The following is a 20297-nucleotide window of genomic DNA, read 5'->3' on the forward strand; positions in this document are numbered from 1 at the left end:
TGCTCTTTGCTAAGAAGCATTTTTCTTGTTTCTTTTTGACCATTTTAATTGAAGATAATCACATTTAATTGTTACCCAGAAAGGATTTGATATTGAGATATGAATGGCTGTGTTGGACCTTTTTAAGCGTGTTTTATCAACTGTAAACACACTTAATTGTTTTCTCAACAAACAAGACACCATTGAGTAGGACAATGTTTTAAAGCTCCCAGTGGTGCTCCATCTCTTAGGCCTCCACATTCATTCCCATGTTGAGTCATCTCTTAGGTCACCACATCCCCATGATGAGTCATCTCTTAGGTCACCACATCCCCATGTTGAGTCATCTCTTAGGTCACCACATCCCCATGATGAGTCATCTCTTAGGTCACCACATCCCCATGATGAGTCATCTCTTAGGCCTCCACATTCATTCCCATGTTGAGTCATCTCTTAGGCCTCCACATTCATTCCCATGTTGAGTCATCTCTGAGGTCACCACATCCCCATGATGAGTCATCTCTTAGGTCACCACATCCCCATGATGAGTCATCTCTTAGGCCTCCACATTCATTCCCATGTTGAGTCATCTCTGAGGTCACCACATCCCCATGATGAGTCATCATCCACATCCCCATGATGAGTCATCTCAGGTCATCCCCATGATGAGTCATCTCTTAGGTCACCACATCCCCATGTCACCACATCCCCATGAGTCATCTCTTAGGTCACCACATCCCCATGTTGAGTCATCTCTTAGGTCACCACATCCCCATGATGAGTCATCTCTTAGGTCACCACATCCCCATGATGAGTCATCTCTTAGGTCACCACATCCCCATGATGAGTCATCTCTTAGGTCACCACATCCCCATGTTGAGTCATCTCTTAGGTCACCACATCCCCATGATGAGTCATCTCTTAGGTCACCACATCCCCATGATGAGTCATCTCTTAGGTCACCACATCCCCATGATGAGTCATCTCTTAGGTCACCACATCCCCATGTTGAGTCATCTCTTAGGTCACCACATCCCCATGATGAGTCATCTCTTAGGTCACCACATCCCCATGTTGAGTCATCTCTTAGGCCATCCCCATGATGAGTCATTCATTCCCATGTTGAGTCATCTCTTAGGTCACCACATCCCCATGATGAGTCATCTCTTAGGTCACCACATCCCCATGATGAGTCATCTCTTAGGAGTCATCTCTTAGGTCACCACATCCCCATGATGAGTCATCTCTTAGGTCACCACATCCCCATGATGAGTCATCTCTTAGGTCACCACATCCCCATGATGAGTCATCTCTTAGGTCACCACATCCCCATGATGAGTCATCTCTTAGGTCATCTCACCACATCCCCATGTTGAGTCATCTCTTAGGTCACCACATCCCCATGATGAGTCATCTCTTAGGTCACCACATCCCCATGATGAGTCATCTCTTAGGTCACCACATCCCCATGATGAGTCATCTCTTAGGTCACCACATCCCCATGATGAGTCATCTCTTAGGTCACCACATCCCCATGATGAGTCATCTCTTAGGTCACCACATCCCCATGATGAGTCATCTCTTAGGTCACCACATCCCCATGATGAGTCATCTCTTAGGTCACCACATCCCCATGATGAGTCATCTCTTAGGTCACCACATCCCCATGATGAGTCATCTCTTAGGTCACCACATCCCCATGATGAGTCATCTCTTAGGTCACCACATCCCCATGATGAGTCATCTCTTAGGTCACCACATCCCCATGATGAGTCATCTCTTAGGTCACCACATCCCCATGATGAGTCATCTCTTAGGTCACCCATCCCCATGATGAGTCATCTCTTAGGTCACCACATCCCCATGATGAGTCATCTCTTAGGTCACCACATCCCCATGATGAGTCATCTCTTAGGTCACCACATCCCCATGATGAGTCATCTCTTAGGTCACCACATCCCCATGATGAGTCATCTCTTAGGTCACCACATCCCCATGATGAGTCATCTCAGGTCACCACATCCCCATGATGAGTCATCTCTTAGGTCACCACATCCCCATGATGAGTCATCTCTTAGGTCACCACATCCCCATGATGAGTCAACTCTTAGGTCACCACATCCCCATGATGAGTCATTTCTTAGGTCACCACATCCCCATGATGAGTCATCTCTTAGGTCACCACATCCCCATGATGAGTCATCTCTTAGGTTACCACATCCCCATGTTGAGTCATCTCTTAGGTCACCACATCCCCATGATGAGTCAACTCTTAGGTCACCACATCCCCATGATGAGTCATCTCTTAGGTCACCACATCCCCATGATTAGTCAACTCTTAGGTCACCACATTCATCCCCATAGTGAGTCGCTGCAGTGTGCACCTCCTCTCCCCGTGCGGCTGTCCAATCTGCCAATAAAGCCCCTAGATAATTGCTTCGCCCTCCCATTAAATACCCTGGTAGCTCGGAGTGGTGATCGATAGCATATCCACAGGCAGAAGCCAGCATGCCCACACACCCCCAACCAACCACCAACCCACAATCACCAGCCTGCTGTGACATCTTCTCCTGTTTACCCTTCCTTTTATTGGTAAAAGAGTGTATTAACTCAACAAGGGACCAGTGACCCAATGACTGTCCCAGCAAACAGGGGATGTCCTAAGGACATAAGAGGACGTTCTCGTTGGGCTTTTAGGGAACGGTATCCCACAGATACTCTGAGAACATTCTTGAAAATAATATAATGTTTACCTCAGTTTAGTTGTGACTTGCAACAGAAAATTACAATAAGGATTCTTGATGACCATTTGGCATGACCTTTGGGCTCTGTCTGTCAACCTTTCCTTTGGCAGGCCAGCACTCTTGAATACCGGTATGCTGTGCACCTTTATCTGGCAGGCAGGGAGACTAGGCTCCCTTGCCATGCCTGAGAATCCTCAGCCGCAATGGCCCGTAGTACTAGATTTATGTTCGTCGTGATGACGCATTCTGGTGAACGGCCACACCCGAGGTATTGAGATAATTAGAATATCAATGCAGCGGTGTTTGTTATGTCTGCTCTGACAGTCACAAATTCATATATATGTTAATAGCAGAGCCGGGGCAGTAGAGCCGGAGTGGTGTGCTTGTGTTAGGAACATCAGCTCGTAATCAACAGATGTGATTCATAGGCTCTTGATGCTCTTCAATAATGTAGAGGCTCTCAACCGCAACGAGGAAGGCTGGGTTGTTTAGAGGATGGGCCCTCAATCAAAACAGCACAGCTCTTGGCTGTCTGACTAGCTGTTAGAGAACCCGCACTTACATTATCTGAACCTCTGACCTCAATGGTCTAGAGTGAGGTACCTCAACAAATACTCTGCCATTTATATTCATGCAATGGTACCATGTTTCCACCTTTCAAAGAACTCTTAAGTGTTTCATCCGTCTCAAGAAGCTCTGTCCCATTCATTCAATTTGTTGAGTCCTAAGGCTGTCGTATTTGGCCCACAGAGTGACTGTCACAGTTCAGTAGCGAGAGAGAGAGAGAGTGAGGGAGAGATGGATGGATGGAGGGATGGAGAGTTGAATAAATTAATTTCATTTGAAGGGCATTAGTGAGAAGTGGCAGCTGCTGCTTTGGCTTTTCCAAGCTGTTCATGGACCAATGGGATTGAAAGCGACTGGCAGAAGACAAGCCTGCAGGTATAAGTTTACAACAGGAGCTGTGTAGACTTCGCAGGGCACAAAGTTCCCCCCCCCCCCAGACCTGGATCCCACTGCTGCCACCAAATGTAAGATAGTGGACCCCTACGTCGTAAGCATCCACTATCTTACGTTTACGTTTATGCTTTTGTTTTTGGCTTCATTATGCTTTTTTCTTCAGCCAGCCATTGGAAGATTATACCTTGTAAGAATGTATTTGATTGGGTCATAATATGGTATGTAGATCAACTACTAGTGCCCGGCTTTTTGTAAAGCTTGTTATGATGTTTGTTTTAGCCCCCAACTATCTTCAATGTTCTCTCTCTCTTATCATGTAGGCATGATGCATCATTCAGAGCCCCACCTGTTTTGAGCCACATCTGCCTAGCCCCCCCACATAAAAAAATAATTATATATATATATATATATATATATATATATACAATACAAGTCAAAAGTTTGGACACACCTACTCATTCAAGGGTTTTTCTTTATTTTTACTATTCAGGCCTCTTTCTAGACCACACAAGAAGGACCACCACGACACCTTCCTGTTTAAGTGAGCACAGCAAAAGGTGAGTCCAAACATGTATTGTATCCTCAGCAATCTACACATAATACCCCATAATTACAAAGCGAAAACAGGTTTTTAGAAATTGTTGCAAATGTATTAAAAATGAAGAAGTATTCAGACCCTTTGCTATGTGACTTGAAATTGAACTCAGGTGCATCCTGTTTCCAATGATAATCCTTGAGATGTTTCTACAACTTGACTGGAGTCCACCTGTGGTACATTAAATTGATTGGACATGATTTGGAAAGGCACACACCTGTCTATATAAGAGCAAAAACCAAGCCATGAGGTCGAAGTAATTGAGCTAGCCGCCCAGCCAAATGGAGCAATCAGGGGAGAAGAGCCTTGGTTAGGGAGGTAATCAAGAACCCAATGGTCACTCTGACAGAACTCTAGAGTTCCTCTGTGGAGATGTGAGAACCTTCTAGAAGGATGACCATCTCTGCAGCACTCTACTAATCAGGCCTTTATGGTAGAGTGGCCTGACAGAATCCACTCCTCAGTAAAAGGCACATGACAGCCAGCCCGCTTGAGTTTGCCAAAAGTCACCAAAAGACTCATGAATGCCAAGCGTCACATTTGGAGGAAACCTGCCACTATCCCTACGGTGAAGCATGGTGGTGGCAGCATCATGCTGTGGGGATGTTTTTCAGCAGCAGGGACTGGGAGACTAGTCATAATTGAGGCCGAGATGAACGGAGCAAAGAACAGAGAGATCTTTAATGAAAACCTGCTCCAGAGCGCTCAGGACCTCAGACAGGGGCGAAGATTCACCTTCGCCCCTGTCTGACAACGACTCCAAGCACACACCCAAGACAACGCAGGAGTGGCTTCATGACAAGACTCTGAATGTTCTTGAGTCACCCAGCCAGAGCCCGTACTTGAAACCGATCAAACATCTCTGGAGAGACCTGAAAAAAGCTGTGCAGCAATGCGCCCCATCCAACCTGACAGAGCTTGAGAGGATATGCAGAGAAAAATGGGAAAATCTCCTCAAATACAGGTGTGCCAAGCTTAAAGCGTCATACTCAGGAAGACTCGAGTCTGTAATCTCTTTTAAAGATGCTTCAACAAAGTACTGACTAAAGGTTCTGAATACTTATGTAAATGTAATATTTCTGTTTTATTTTTAATAAATCTGCAAACATTTCTAAAAACCTGTTTTTCCCTTGTCATTATGTAGTATTGTGTGTAGATTGATGAGGGAAAAACATAATTGACCAATTTTAGATTAAGGCAGTAACTTATCAAAATGTGAGGAAAATCAAAGGGTCCGAATGCTTTCCGAAGGCACTTTATGTATACTGTTTCTAAGAAAGCAATGCTAAGTGTGTGTTGTGTATTAAGCTGTTGTGCCCATGTGCCTCACCCTAATAATTTGGTCCCTTTCCCCCTCATAATGTAGCCTACTGTTCTGAATTGGAGGTGCACATATAGCCTATAGCCTGCTTGAGAGAAATGTCATCATCGAATATTGTAAGAGCTTTAATTGTCTGCATATACGCCCCCTTTATTTATCCTATGGTTCTGACCTGGTGTACAGGGAGAATACTGAATAACGGCCCATGTTCTGAATTCTGTCGCTGTACATTTCAAAAGTGCTAAACAAATAGTTATATTGACTATGTCCGTCCTAGCTCACTCATTAATGTCTTCATCCAAATTACAGATGGCCTCTTATGCGCTCGTCATCCCCTTATGCCATAGTTTGTACATCTCAATTGTCAGTAGAAACCACATTTGTTTATTAATCAAGTCAGCCATATCAGCTATGTTTTTTAAAAAGGCAGTAAATGAGGCTGAATGAACTGTTTCGCTGCCAGACAAGGCTCTGCTGATAGCCATGTGTAGCGGTGGTAAGGATTCACTCCATGGTGCTGAAAAGAAAGTGCTGCTGTTGGGACAGTTTGTGGGAACCATTTATCACCATTATAGTGCAATTCATGTATTGTTTAGTGTTGTGTAGTGGCTTGGCTGGCATGCATCAAAAATATATATTTTTGTTTGCCCCTCCAAGATTTACATGGCAAGATCGACATTGCATGTAGGCCAGAGTTGAGGATCAGACAGCTTTTAATGTTTACTGGCTTTATATTAGGAGTTCAGAGACCAGCTCTAGCACAGGAAACGGTCTCCTCCCCTTATCTTCCAACTTCGCTAAGCTAATTAACGTTTCTTAATTAAAACGTGAAAGGCCTTATTTATTATGCAAATGATTCTGACTTCTCATTATCGCCCCAAACATTAACTTTGAATCTCAATGACAGATCTAAGATCTCTCCCACATCACCATGAGGGGACAGCCATTAAAGGCGAAGACAGGAAATCCACCCTTCCTGGCCACACGCCAGAAGAAATTTCCCACAAACTTTGCTGATTGTTTCCTGACCGGTAAAACGTAATGTTTTAAAAAAATAATAATCTTAGAACAGAAGTGAACATTTTGCATATTCTGGGAACATTTCTTTTTAGTTTTGCAGGGTGGTTCTGACAACGTTTACTCTGTTTGCTTGAAAGTATTTTCCTGGGAGGTTTTATTAACCAATAGGTTGTTGACAAATTCTCTTAAAACTTTCACTGAATGCTTCAATAAGACTTTTAATAACACTCCAAGCACAGATAGGACACATGGACATTAATTTCCTTTGACATTAATCATGCAAACACCATTTTTTTTTATTGTGACACAGCATCAGTGAGATTCTGTTCTCTATCTATGGAATTAGTCCACTACTCCATTTTTTTACGCATACAAAGCTGTCCTTTTTAGTGTATTCAAATTGACCCCATTTCAAAGGTCAAGTGTGACCAATTAGTGGACGTGGCCAACACACCTGAACACACTAAAAAGATTAGAGGATAAAGAGTTTTGTTTCCATGAGGAAACTTGTAAGAAACGTTATGCTGAAGTATTGAAATTCCCATAGAAGAACGTTGTTTCTTAAAGTTCTCTGAACTATTTGAGAACTTTCCCAATGTCAAACCAGTTGGAGAACGTTCCTAGAACATTACCAAAATGTTAATTAAATGCAACCATGTTCAAACGTTTGGGAAATGTTCTATTAAAGTAATGAAATACCAAGAAAATAACGGGTTTTTTTTGGTCAAGTTCTTTTAATGTGCTGAGAATGTTCCAAAGCCAAGAAACTGTCCTGCACAGAAAGTTGTGGGAAGGTTGTATACAAAATAACCATAGGACAACCCCACTCTCACCAAGCTCTAAGAAACATATGGTTCTCAGAACGTTATGTGCTAGCTGGGAAGAGAGTCCCTTGTCTCTAGTTATTTTTTATATTCATGAGCTCGCCTTGACTGACAGCTGTTTGAAGTGCCTATGCCAAGCAACTTTGATGCAGTGAGCAGTATTGCAGTAAAATCATCTCTCAAGCAAATTTGTTGATACACAAAGCAACTCAAACAACATTGAATCAATGATTTAAAAAAAATGTATACATCTCCCGTTTGGCATGTTTGAGGTGATGTAGTTCACAGCAGCACTGACGGATGTGTTGACTTGACAACTGGATCTGAGTTTTGAACGAACCGTCCCCCCATTTGTTCCATGCCAGCTGAAGACCTAACTACCCAGTAACTAGCTAACACCATATGTAAATGAAAGGGGAAACACTCAGTGCCTTCAGAAAGTATTCATACCCCTTGACGTATTCCACGTTTTGTTGTGTTACAGCCTGAATTCAAAATGGATGAAATATATTTTCTTCACCCATCTACATGTAACGGATGTGAAACGGCTAGCTAGTCAGCGGTGGTGCGCGCCAAATAGCATTTCAATCGGTGACGTCACTTGAATTTTCACATTTACATAAGTATTCAGACCCTTTACTCAGTACTTTGTTGAAGCACCTTTGGCAGCGATTACAGCCTCAAGTGTTCTTGGGTATGACACTACAAGCTTGGCACACCTGTATTTGGGGAGTTTCTCCCATTCTCTGCAGATCCTCTCAGGCTTTGTAGGATTGGATGAGGAGTGTTGCTGCACAGTTATTTTTGGGTTCTAGTCTGTGCTCTGGCTGGGCTACTCAAGGAGATTCCGAGACTTGTCACGAAGCCACTCCTGCTTTGTCTTGACTGTGTGCTTGTTGGATGGTGAACCTTCGCCCCTGTCTGAGTCCCTGAGCACTCTGGAGCAGGTTTTCATCAAGGATCTCTCTGTACTTTGCTCCGTTCATTTCTGCCTCGATCCTGACTAGTCTCCCGGTCCCTGCCGTAGAAGAACATCCCCACAGCATGATGCTGCTACCACCATGCTTCACCATAGGGGTGGTGCAAGGTTTCCTCCAGATGTGACGCTTGGCATTCAGGCCAAAGAGCTCAGTCTTGGTTTCATCAGACCAGAGAATCTTGTTTCTCATGATCTGAGAGTCTTTAGGCGCCTTTATGCAAACTCCAAGCGGGTCATGTGCTTTTTATTGAGGAGTGGCCACTCTACCATAAAGGCCTGATTGGTGGAGTGCTACAGAGATGGTTGTCCTTCTGGAAGGTTCTCCCATCTCCACAGAGGAACTATAGAGCCCTGTCAGAGTGACCATCAGGTTTCTTGGTCATCTCCCTGACAATATATGGAAAAAGTCAAGAGGTCAGAATACTTTCCAAAGGCACTGTAAGCAATAAAACAATTCTCTGCAAATCATTTACATTTACATTTAAGTCATTTAGCAGATGCTCTTATCCAGAGCGACTTAAATCTATCAGTTCACAGCCAGCTTGTGTGTGCGTGAGTGTTTTTTTGTTTTTGTTCAACCAAACAAGATTTTCTGTTTTATCTTCAAGAAGATTCTGCGTTCCAGAAAGGTGGTCGCTCGGAATCTCAAGCCGGATGACAGTTGTCCACAGACAGAGAATATTCTCTTCCTGAACGCTTGGGATGCATGGGCAGAAAGCAGATCCAGTGGATCTGGATGCACAGCCATCCTTGAAACTGCAGAGGTGATTCTGTAAACATTTTTAGTCATTATTTATTTTTATTTCACCTTTATTTAATCAGGTAGGCCAGTTGAGAATAAGTTCTCATTTACAACTGCGACCTGGCCAAGATAAAGCAAAGCAGCGCGACAAAAACAACACAGAGTTACACATAAACAAAGGTACAGTCAAAAACACAAAAGAAAATCAAAATTGAAAAATGTATGTACAGTGTGTGCAAATGTAGAAGAGTAGGGAGGTAGGCAATAAATAGGCCCTAGAGGCGAAAATAATTACAATTTAGCATTAATAATCGAGTGATAGATGTGCAGATGATGATGTTCAAGTAGAGATACTGGGGTGCAAAAGAGCAAGAGGATAAATAACAATATGGGGAGGAGGTAGTTGTGTGTGCTATTTACAGATGGGCTGTGTACAGATACAGTGATCGGACAGCTGATGCTTAAAGTTAGAGATGGAAATATAAGACTCCAGCTTCAGAGAATTTTGCAATTTGTTCCAGTCATTGGCAGCAGAGAACTGGAAGGAAAGGCAGCCAAATTAAGTGTTGGCTTTGGGTATGACCAGTGCAATATACCTGCTGGAGAATTATAGATGACTTGGAGCCAGTGAGTTTGGCGATGGATATGTAGTGAGGGCCAGCCAGCGAGAGCATACAGGTCGCAGTGGTGGTTAGTATATGGGGCTTTGGTGTTAAAACGGAAGGCACTGTGATAGACTACATCCAGTTTGCTGAGTAGAGTGTTGGAGGCTATTTTGTAAATTACATCGCCAAAGTCAAGGATAGTCAGTTTTACGAGGGTATGTTTGGCAGCAGGAGTGAAGGAGGCTTTGTTGCGAAATAGGAAGCCGATTCTAGATTTAATTTTGGATTGGAGATGCTTAATGTGAGTCTGGAAGGAGAGATTACAGTCTAACCAGACACCTAGGTATTTGTAGTTGTCCACATATTCTAGGTCAGAACCGTCCAGAGTAGTGATGCTGGTTGGGCGGGAGGGTGTGGGCAGCAATCGGTTGAAGAGCATGCACTTAGTTTTGCTAGCATTTAAAAGCAGTTGTAGGCCACGGAAGGAGTGTTGTATGGCGTTAAAGCTCGTTTGGAGGTTTGTTAGTACAGTGTCCAAAGAAGGACCAGATGTATACAGAATGGTGTCATCTGGATAGAGTTGGATCAGAGAATCACCAGCAGCAAGAGCGACATCATTGATGTATACAGAGAAAAGAGTTGGCCTGAGAATTGAACCCTGTGGCATCCCCATAGAGACTGCCAGAGGTCCGGACAACAGGCCCTCCGATTTGACACACTGAACTCTATCTGAGAAGTCGTTGGTGAACCAGGCGAGGCAGTCATTTGAGAAGCCAAGGCTATTGAGTCTGCCGATAAGAATGCGGTGATTGACAGCGTCGAAAGCTTTGGCCAGGTCGATGAAGACGACTGCACAGTACTGTCTTTTATCGATGGCGGTTATGATATCGTTTAGGACCTTGAGCGTGGCTGAGGTGCACCCATGACTGTGGCAGTTTTCCAATCTTTGGGAATCTCAGACGATACGAAAGAGAGGTTGAATAGGGTAGTAATAGGGGTTGCAACAATTTCAGCGGATAATTTTTAGAAAGATAGGGTCCAGATTGTCTAGCCCAGCTGATTTGTAGGGATCCAGATTTTGCAGTTCTTTCAGAACATCTGCTGTCTGGATTTGGGTGAAGGAGAAGAGGAGGGGGGTTGGGAAAGTTGCTGCAAGGGTTGCTGAGATGTTGGCCAGGGTAGGGGTAGCCAGACGGAAAGCATGGCCAGCCGTGGAAAATGCTTATTGAAATGATCGATTATCATAGATTTATCGGTGGTGACAGTGTTTTCTATCCTCAGTGCAGTGGGCAGCTGGGAGGAGGAGCTCTTATTCTTCATGGACTTCACAGTGTCCCAAAACTTTTTGGAATTAGTGCTACAGGATGCAAATTTTTGCTTGAAAAATCTAGCCTTAGCTTTTCTAACTTACTGAGTTTATTGGTTCCTGACTCCCCTGAAAAGATGCATATTGCAGGGGCTATTCGATGCTAATGCAGAACGCCACAGGATGTTTTTGTGCTGGTCAAGGGCAGTCAAGTCTGGTGTGAACCAAGGGCTATATCTGTTCTTAGTTACACATTTTTTGAACGGGGCATGCTTATTTAAGATGGAGAGGAAAGCACTTTTGAAGAGCAACCAGGCATCCTCTACTGATGGGATGAGGTCAATATCCTTCTAGGATACCCGGGCCAGGTCGATTAGAAAGGCCTGCTCGCAGAAGTTGTTTAGGGAGCGTTATATAGTGATGCGTGGTGGTTGTTGGACCGCTGACCCAGTACGCATGCAGGCAATGAGGCAGTGATGTCCCCCTTTACCTCTTCCAGGTATTTCCACAGCTCACACAGAGTACTTAATGCCCTGCCAGGTTGACCCTCCGGCTAGACGGTGACCTTAGACACAATCTTCGATGCGAGGAAGCTATATTCCTAAAGCAATCTGGTCGAGAAGCTTGCTGGATTAATCGGGCTGGCATATCCCTGGCGTCCTGCTGCTCCACGGCTGTACTGTCAAATTTGCTGAAGTGCAAAAGACTCTGCTTGCCTCATCAGTGTCTCCATCTTTGTTGACCAAAGTGGCAGAGACACACTTGGGTCCATCAGACAAGGTGCTGCAGGGTTTGTGTTGATGTTGGCTGCCAGGGGGAATCAGTATGCAACCAAAGCACTCACGCAGTGACTTTAGCAGGACCTGTGCCAACTGTTTTGCAACAGTAGTTGACTGCAAGTGTGTCTCAAAGTTGAGAAAGCACGACACCACATCAGACCGTGACTTGTTGTCAGTTTGAAGTTGGTCAGTGTGGATTACAAACGGCTCCAACAACATCACATGCTGTTCTAGCTTGTCTCAAGTCATGCACCGTGCTCGCCCTCAGATTTATGCCCTGTTAGTTAGTGATAGCTTGTGATAGTGATGCAAAAGCTAGGCCTATTTGAAACATCTGCATCTATTGGCAGCATTTACCCACCAGATTCAAAAGCTTGAAAACCCCATTAGCAAAAAAAGCCTGAAAACCCCATTAGCAAAAAAAGCCTGAAAACCCCATTTGATATTTGTCAAAGATTAGAATAAAAAAAACTAAAACTAAACCGTTTCATTTAGTTAGTTTTGCAGTCGAAGATAATAGTTTCAGTATGGTTTGTTTTTCAAATGTTTTTAGTTTCTATTTCAGTTTACAAAATTGTTTTTCCAATTGTAGTTTTTATTTTATTTCCGTTTTTTTGTTTACTATAGTAACCTTGGTCTTTAACACTGGTGAGGGGGTATTTAACACCGGGGAGGGGGTATTTAACACTGGTGAGGGGGTATTTAACACTGGGGAGGGGTATTTAACACTGGTGAGGGGGTATTTAACACCGGGGAGGGGGTATTTAACACTGGTGAGGGGGTATTTAACACTGGTGAGGGGATATTTAACACTGGTGAGGGGATATTTAACACTGGGGAGGGGGTATTTTAACACCGGGGAGGGGGTATTTAACACTGGTGAGGGGGTATTTAACACCGGGGAGGGGGTATTTAACACCGGGGAGGGGGTATTTAACACTGGTGAGGGGGTATTTAACACTGGGGAGGGGGTATTTAACACTGGTGAGGGGGTATTTAACACTGGTGAGGGGGTATTTAACACTGGTGAGGGGGTATTTAACACCGGGGAGGGGGTATTTAACACTGGGGAGGGGATATTTAACACCGGTCAGGGGGTATTTAACACCGGGGAGGGGGTATTTAACACTGGTGAGGGGGTATTTAACACCGGGGAGGGGGTATTTAACACTGGGGAGGGGGTATTTAACACCGGGGAGGGGGTATTTAACACTGGTGAGGGGGTATTTAACACTGGTGAGGGGGTATTTAACACTGGTGAGGGGGTATTTAACACCGGGGAGGGGTATTTAACACTGGTGAGGGGGTATTTAACACCTGGGGAGGGGTATTTAACACTGGGGAGGGGTATTTAACACTGGGGAGGGGGTATTTAACACCGGGGAGGGGGTATTTAACACCGGGGAGGGGGTATTTAACACCGGGGAGGGGGTATTTAACAACGGTGAGGGGGTATTTAACATCGGGGAGGGGGTATTTAACACTGGAGAGGGGGTATTTAACACCGGGGAGGGGGTATTTAACATCGGGGAGGGGGTATTTAACATGGGGAGGGGTATTTAGCACTGGTGAGGGGGTATTTAACACTGGTGAGGGGGTATTTAACACTGGTGAGGGGGTATTTAACACCGGTGAGGGGGTATTTAACACCGGGGAGGGGGTATTTAACACCAGGGAGGGGGTATTTAACACTGGAGAGGGGGTATTAACACCGGGGAGGGGGTATTTAACACCGGGGAGGGGGTATTTAACACCGGGGAGGGGGTATTTAACACCGGTGAGGGGGTATTTAACACCGGTGAGGGGTATTTAACACTGGTGAGGGGTATTTAACACTGGTGAGGGGGTATTTAACACTGGTGAGGGGTATTTAACACTGGTGAGGGGGTATTTAACACTGGTGAGGGGGTATTTAACACCGGGGAGGGGGTATTTAACACTGGTGAGGGGGTATTTAACACTGGGGAGGGGGTATTTAACACTGGTGAGGGGGTATTTAACACCGGGGAGGGGGTATTTAACACCGGGGAGGGGGTATTTAACACTGGTGAGGGGGTATTTAACACTGGTGAGGGGGTATTTAACACTGGTGAGGTGGTATTTAACACCGGGGATGGGTATTTAACACCGGGAAGGGGGTATTTAACACCGGGGAGGGGGTATTTAACACCGGTGAGGGGGTATTTAACACAGGGGAGGGGGTATTTAACACTGGGAGGGGGTATTTAACACTGGGGAGGGGGTATTTAACACCTGGGAGGGGGTATTTAACACCGGGGAGGGGTATTTAACACTGGGGAGGGGGTATTTAACACTGGTGAGGGGGTATTTAACACTGGTGAGGGGGTATTTAACACTGGTGAGGGGGTATTTAAACCGGGGAGGGGTATTTAACACTGGGAGGGGGTATTTAACACCGGGGAGGGGGTATTTAACACTGGTGAGGGGGTATTTAACACTGGGGAGGGGGTATTTAACACCGGGGAGGGGGTATTTAACACCGGGGAGGGGGTATTTAACACTGGTGAGGGGGTATTTAACACCGGGGAGGGGTATTTAACACTGGGGAGGGGGTATTTAACACCGGTGATGGATTTTGTGTGTTAGATGAATTAATGAGGAGAAGCTTGGCCCTGGGGTACATGTTACATAGCCTTTGACAGGGCTGATGCCTGGGCGTAGTCTGGAATGGTCCCCCTGCAGGTTTTTACTCTGAATGTCGCACCCTTTCAGGATTAATTATATTTAAGTCCCTCAATGTTTTGGTTTTGTTTAGAAGCTCAACATCGCTATAATTATATAAGAAAACGCTTGCAGACACCCTCTGGCCAAAACAGTGGATTCTCTTTTTTTTTTACACATCTTTATATCATCACTTCTTTGTCAGTTTAAATTAGCAATTTTTTTTTTTACTTGTGTGAGATAAAAGCTGCTTTTGGTTTTCAAAGACTAATTTGTTCGACATGGTTAAAGGCATAGATCCAAAAATATCACGGCATGCTTCTGTGATTCCTGGATCGAGTTGATCTTTTGTTAAATACATCATACTTTAGTTAAGTATCACTGACACATTGTACAATGTTTGAAACCCAAGGCAGTAGTTCCCAACCTTGGCAAGTTAAGAACAAATTCTTATTGACAATCATGGCCTAGGGGGTTAACTGCCTTGTTCAGGGGTAGAACATCAGATTTGTACCTTGTCCGCTTGGGGATTTGATCTAGCAACCTTTTGGTTACTGGCCCAATGCTCTAACCACTAGGCCACCTGCCACCCCAGTCCACAGAGGGTACTTGAGAAGATTAATGAGACCATAGGCCTACTTGTAAAATGCATATGAGGGGTACTCCGGGCAGAGCAAAATGTACTTGGTGGTACATTAACCGAAAAAGGTTGGGAACCACTATTCTAGAGTATTATCCTCCTCCATTGTAATAACTGAGATGACTGTATAGCTCCAGTTCTTCGTTGTAAATATCTTGGAACGTTACCAATCATATATGTGCCTCATGAATTTGAAAGCTCTGCTGAGTTGACGATTACACCCAATGCTGTAAAGTAACAACACAATTTGTCTTGTTTTAATCAGCTTGTTTTCAAAGGAATCCATTCAGTAGAGAGAAGCATGGGCATATTGCTCAATGTAATTTGCCCAATATTTATAGCCTCAAATCAAATCCTGCCATAACTCTCCACAAGAGATGCAAGTCCACGTAAAGCATTCCTATATTGAACAGGATAAATGCTTTCAGCAAAATGTGCAACCGGAGAGAGAAAATGCAATTTATATATTAGATTGATCTCAATAGCTCAAGACGTGACAAGACAACCGCACATGAAAATATTAAATAAAAGCAAATAAGATGGTTGGTTCTGGATACGGTACCAACAACCACAAATGTTGTCTTGGCAATTTCATTTTCAGAACCCACTCTTTCCTTATTTTGCTACATTGTCTAGACCAAATCTCTACAAGGTGTTGAAAGCATGTTGACTCCAATGCTTCCCACAGTTGTGTCAAGTTGACTGGATATCCTTTGGGTGTTGGACCATTCTTGATACACACAGGAAACTGTTGAGCTTGAAAGACCCATCAGTGTTGCAGTTCTTGACACAAGCCGGAGCGCCTGGCTCCTGCTGCCATACCTACTACCAAAGGCACTTTAATTGTTGTCTTGCCAACTCACCCTCTGAATGGCACACACAAAATCCATGTCTCAAGGCTTAAAAATCCTTCTTTAACCTGTCTCCTCCCCTTCATCTCCACTGATTGAAGTTGATTTAACAAGTAACATCAATAAGGGATCATAGCTTTCACCTGGATTCACCTGGTCAGTCAATGTCATGGAAAAATCAGGTGTCCTTAATGTTTTGTTCACTCAGCGTACATGTGCAGTACACAGCTCTGCTCTAGTTTATAGGTCTATTTCTAACAAGACTTGGCAGTCACCCTCAAAGACCCCCCCAATAATAATAAGTCTGCGTATGATCAGGTAGACCTATGTCTGTTTTATAATCTGTTTTAACATCCATCAACTGTGTTGCCTGGGCTTGTAGAGTACACAGAAACGGCATGTTGTTAGCATAGCAGCCAGCGACGGTGGCTAACACTGATTCTAAATAGTGATACGGCTAGTGGCTGCCGGTGGTGTGTCAGCGCTGGTCCCTGGTCTCGGATGGGACACTGACAGGGTAATTGCTTTGCTGGATTTTGGATCAGAGAGGGCAGAGCAGGGGGGATTGAAGTGGCCAGGGGAATCAGTTCACAGCCGAGAGAGACAGATGCAGGGCTCTTCTCATCTACACACACACACGTGTGCACACACACGTGCACACATACACACACGTGCGTGCGCACACACACACACACACACACACACACACACACACACACACACACACACACACACACACACACACACACACACACACACACACACACACACACACACACACACACACACACACACACACACACACACACACTGAGCTCCAAAAGTATTGGCACAGTGACAGATGTGTTGTTGTTTTGGCTCTGTACTACAGCACTTTGGATTTGAAATGATACAATGACTATGAGGTTACATTGCAGACTGTCAGACTGTAATTTTAGGGTATTTTTTTCCATATCGGCTGAACCGTTTAGAAATAACATCACTTTTTGTACATAGCTCCATTTTAGGGGACCAACAGTATTGGGAAAAATTCCCTTATGTGTATTAAAGTAGTAAAAAGTTAAGTATGTCATTTCTAAAGGGTACACCCGATATGGATGAAAATACCCTTATATTAAAGCTGACAGTGTGTCCTTTAACCCCATAGTCATTGTCACCCAAAGTGATGTGTCACTGTCCCAAAACGTTTGGTGCTCACAGTACAGTGCATTCAGGAAGTAGTCAGACCCCTTGACGTTTTTTTAACGTTACAGCCTTATTCTAAATTATATATATATTTTAAATCCTCATCGATCTAAACACAATACCCCATAATGACAAAGAAAAAACAGGTTTTTAGAAATGCTTGCAAATTTATTACAAATAAAAAGCAGAAATATCACATTCACGTAAGTATTCAGACCCGTTACTCAGTACTTTGTCTTAGCACCTTTTGCAGTGAACACAGCCTCGAATCTTCTTCGGTATGATGGTACAAGCTTGACACACCTGTATTTGGGGAGTTTCTCCCATTCTTCTCTGCAGATCCTCTCTAGCTCTGTCAGGTTGGATGGGGAGCATCGCTGCACAGCTATTTTCAGGGTCTCTCCAAAGATGTTGGATCAGTTTCAAGTCTGGGCTCTGGCTGGGCCACTCAACGACATTCAGAGAAGCCACCCCTGCATTCACGACGCTACCCCTGCGTTGTCTTGACTGTGTGCTTAGGGTTGTTATCCTATTGGAAGGTGAACTTTCGCCCCAGTCTGAGGTCTTGAGCGCTCTGGAGCAGGTTTTCATCAAGGATCTCTCTGTACTTTGCTCTGTTCATCTTTCCCTTGATCCTGACTAGTCTCCCAGTCCCTGCTGCTGAAAAACATCCCCACAGCATGATGCTGCCACCACCATGCTTCACCATAGGGATGGTGCCAGGTTTTCTCCAGATGTGACTCATGACATTCAGGCCAAAGAATTCAATCTTGGTTTCATCAGACCAGATAATCTTGTTTCTCATGGTCTGAGAGTCCTTTAGTTGCTTTTTGGCAAACTCCAAGCGGGCTGTCATGTGCCCTTTACTGAGGAGTGGTTCCCATCCGGCCACTCTACCATAAAGGCCTGATTGGGGGAGTGCTGCAGAGATGGTTGTCTTTCTGGAAGGTTCTCCCATCCCCACAGAGGAACTCTGGAGCTCTGTCAGAGTGACCATCGGGTTCTTGGCCACCACAGGCCCTTCTCTCCCAATTGCTCAGTTTGGCCGGGCGGCCAGGCCAGCTCCAGGAAGAGTCTTGGTGGTTCCACACTTCTTCCATTTAAGAATGATGGAGGCCACTTCTTGGGGACCTTCAATGCTACATAAATAGTTTGGTACCATTCCCCAGATCTGTGCCTCGACACAATCCTGTCTCGTAGCTCTACGGACAATTCCGTTGACCTCATAGCTTGGTTTTTGCTCTGACATGCACTGTCAACTGTGTGACCTTATATTGACAGGTGTGTGCCTTTCCAATTTAATTTACGACAGGTGGACTCCAATCAAGTTGTAGAAACATCTCAAGGATGATCAATGGATACAGGATGCACCTGAGCTCAATTTCCAGTCTCATAGCAAAGGGTCTGAATACTTATGTTAATAAGGTATTTCTGTTTTTAATTTTTAATACATTTGCACAAAAAAATCTAAAAACCTGTTTTCATTTTGTCTTTATGGGTATTGTCTGTAGATTGATGAGGATTTTTATTTATTTAATCCATTTTAGAATAAGGCTGTAACATAACAAAATGTGGAACATGTCAAGGGGTCTGAATACTTTCCGAAGGCACTATATATTTGTTGTACTATCCTGGTGCTGATCCAAAAACAAATTTCCTTCCAAATCCTCTTTTCTTTTTTTAACTAAACCGAACCCTAACTCCTAACCCTAAATCTAACCTAATTCTAAACTTAACCCCTAAGCCTAATATAGCATTTTTCCTTGTAAGGACAGGTGAAATGTCTTGAATTTTCCTTGTTTTACCCCCCCCCCCACAAACACACACACACACACTTCTTTCAAACTGAAGAGTGAAGCCCTCACTAGACAGGTTTATGTTTCCATTGATTGCTTTTCAACAAAAGCAGTGTAAAAAAACAGATTTTTGGGGGGATACGTTACAGCTTTGATTACACCTGAAACCCCACCTCTTCAAGGAATACCTAGGATAGGATTAATTTTATTAATGATTTAGAACTATTGTAAAGTGGCTGTTCCACTGGATGTCAGAAGGTGAATTCACCAATTTGTAAGTCGCTCTGGATAAGAGCGTCTGCTAAATGACTTAAATGTAAATGTAAAATATTTACATTTTATTTTATTTATTTAACTAGGCAAGTCAGTTCAGAACACATTCTTATTTACAATGACGGCCTACCCCAGCCAAACACGGACAATGCTGGGCCAATTGTGCGCTGCCCTATGGGACTCCCAATCACTGCCGGATGTGATTCAGCCTGGATTCGAACCAGGTACTGCAGTGATACCTTATGTACTGAGGTGCAGTGTCTTAGACCAGATATAAGAGACATTTTCTTAAGATGGACAACATTTTTTTCCGTTCGACAGGGGTGGATTTTTATTTTGTTTAACTTTCTTTATTGTGATAAATTATGATGGAAACTGTGTCTTTCAAATAAATGATGATTGCCAAATCCTTTTGAAGGTACGCAGGGCACGTGATGTCACAGCATAACTATAAGGCTCCCCTCCACATTTAATTCTAAATGCTGACTGCTTGCTAAATTTGCAATTTTCTCAACTATAAATATGTTTCTTCGCTGGACAAGGATTGTCCTGACTTTCAAGAATTCCTGAAGTGCTTTGCCTTACTTTTCTGGTTGGCTGGCAAGTTTCACAATCCAATTATTTCATATCTACAGGAGTGCAAGTTTCACCATGGCACGGACAGTGGCAATATATTAGCACATGAGAATTACTAGAATATTTCAAATATTAGTAAATGATTGCATTCTATACATGCTGGCTGTTACGGGCTACCTGAGATATGAAAGATAGGTGGGAGGGCATGCAGACTGTCGCCAATTTATTAATGTGTAATATGCCTGAATGGGTAATGGAAACACTTCAACCAATGCATTTTTATTTAACACTGTAAGGTTTTTGCAAATAAGTATTTTTCTTAGGTCATTAGGTCCAGCAGTTTTTATAGAACACAAGGTAGTTGTTTGGAAATACACCCTAGCAAGCAATCTTATTTCTATTCGAATTTTCAAAATGTCGGGAAAAACATTTACAGGACA

General features: G+C 43.8%; 1 pseudogene; it reads left to right on the forward strand.

Annotated features, from left to right (window-relative positions):
• Nucleotides 1–20297, forward strand: part of LOC135507522 (WD repeat-containing protein 25-like) — a 32402-nt pseudogene that overhangs the window by 2251 nt on the left and 9854 nt on the right.

The sequence above is a fragment of the Oncorhynchus masou genome, chromosome 21, assembly GCF_036934945.1.
Source record: "Oncorhynchus masou masou isolate Uvic2021 chromosome 21, UVic_Omas_1.1, whole genome shotgun sequence".
Taxonomy (NCBI): domain Eukaryota; kingdom Metazoa; phylum Chordata; class Actinopteri; order Salmoniformes; family Salmonidae; genus Oncorhynchus; species Oncorhynchus masou.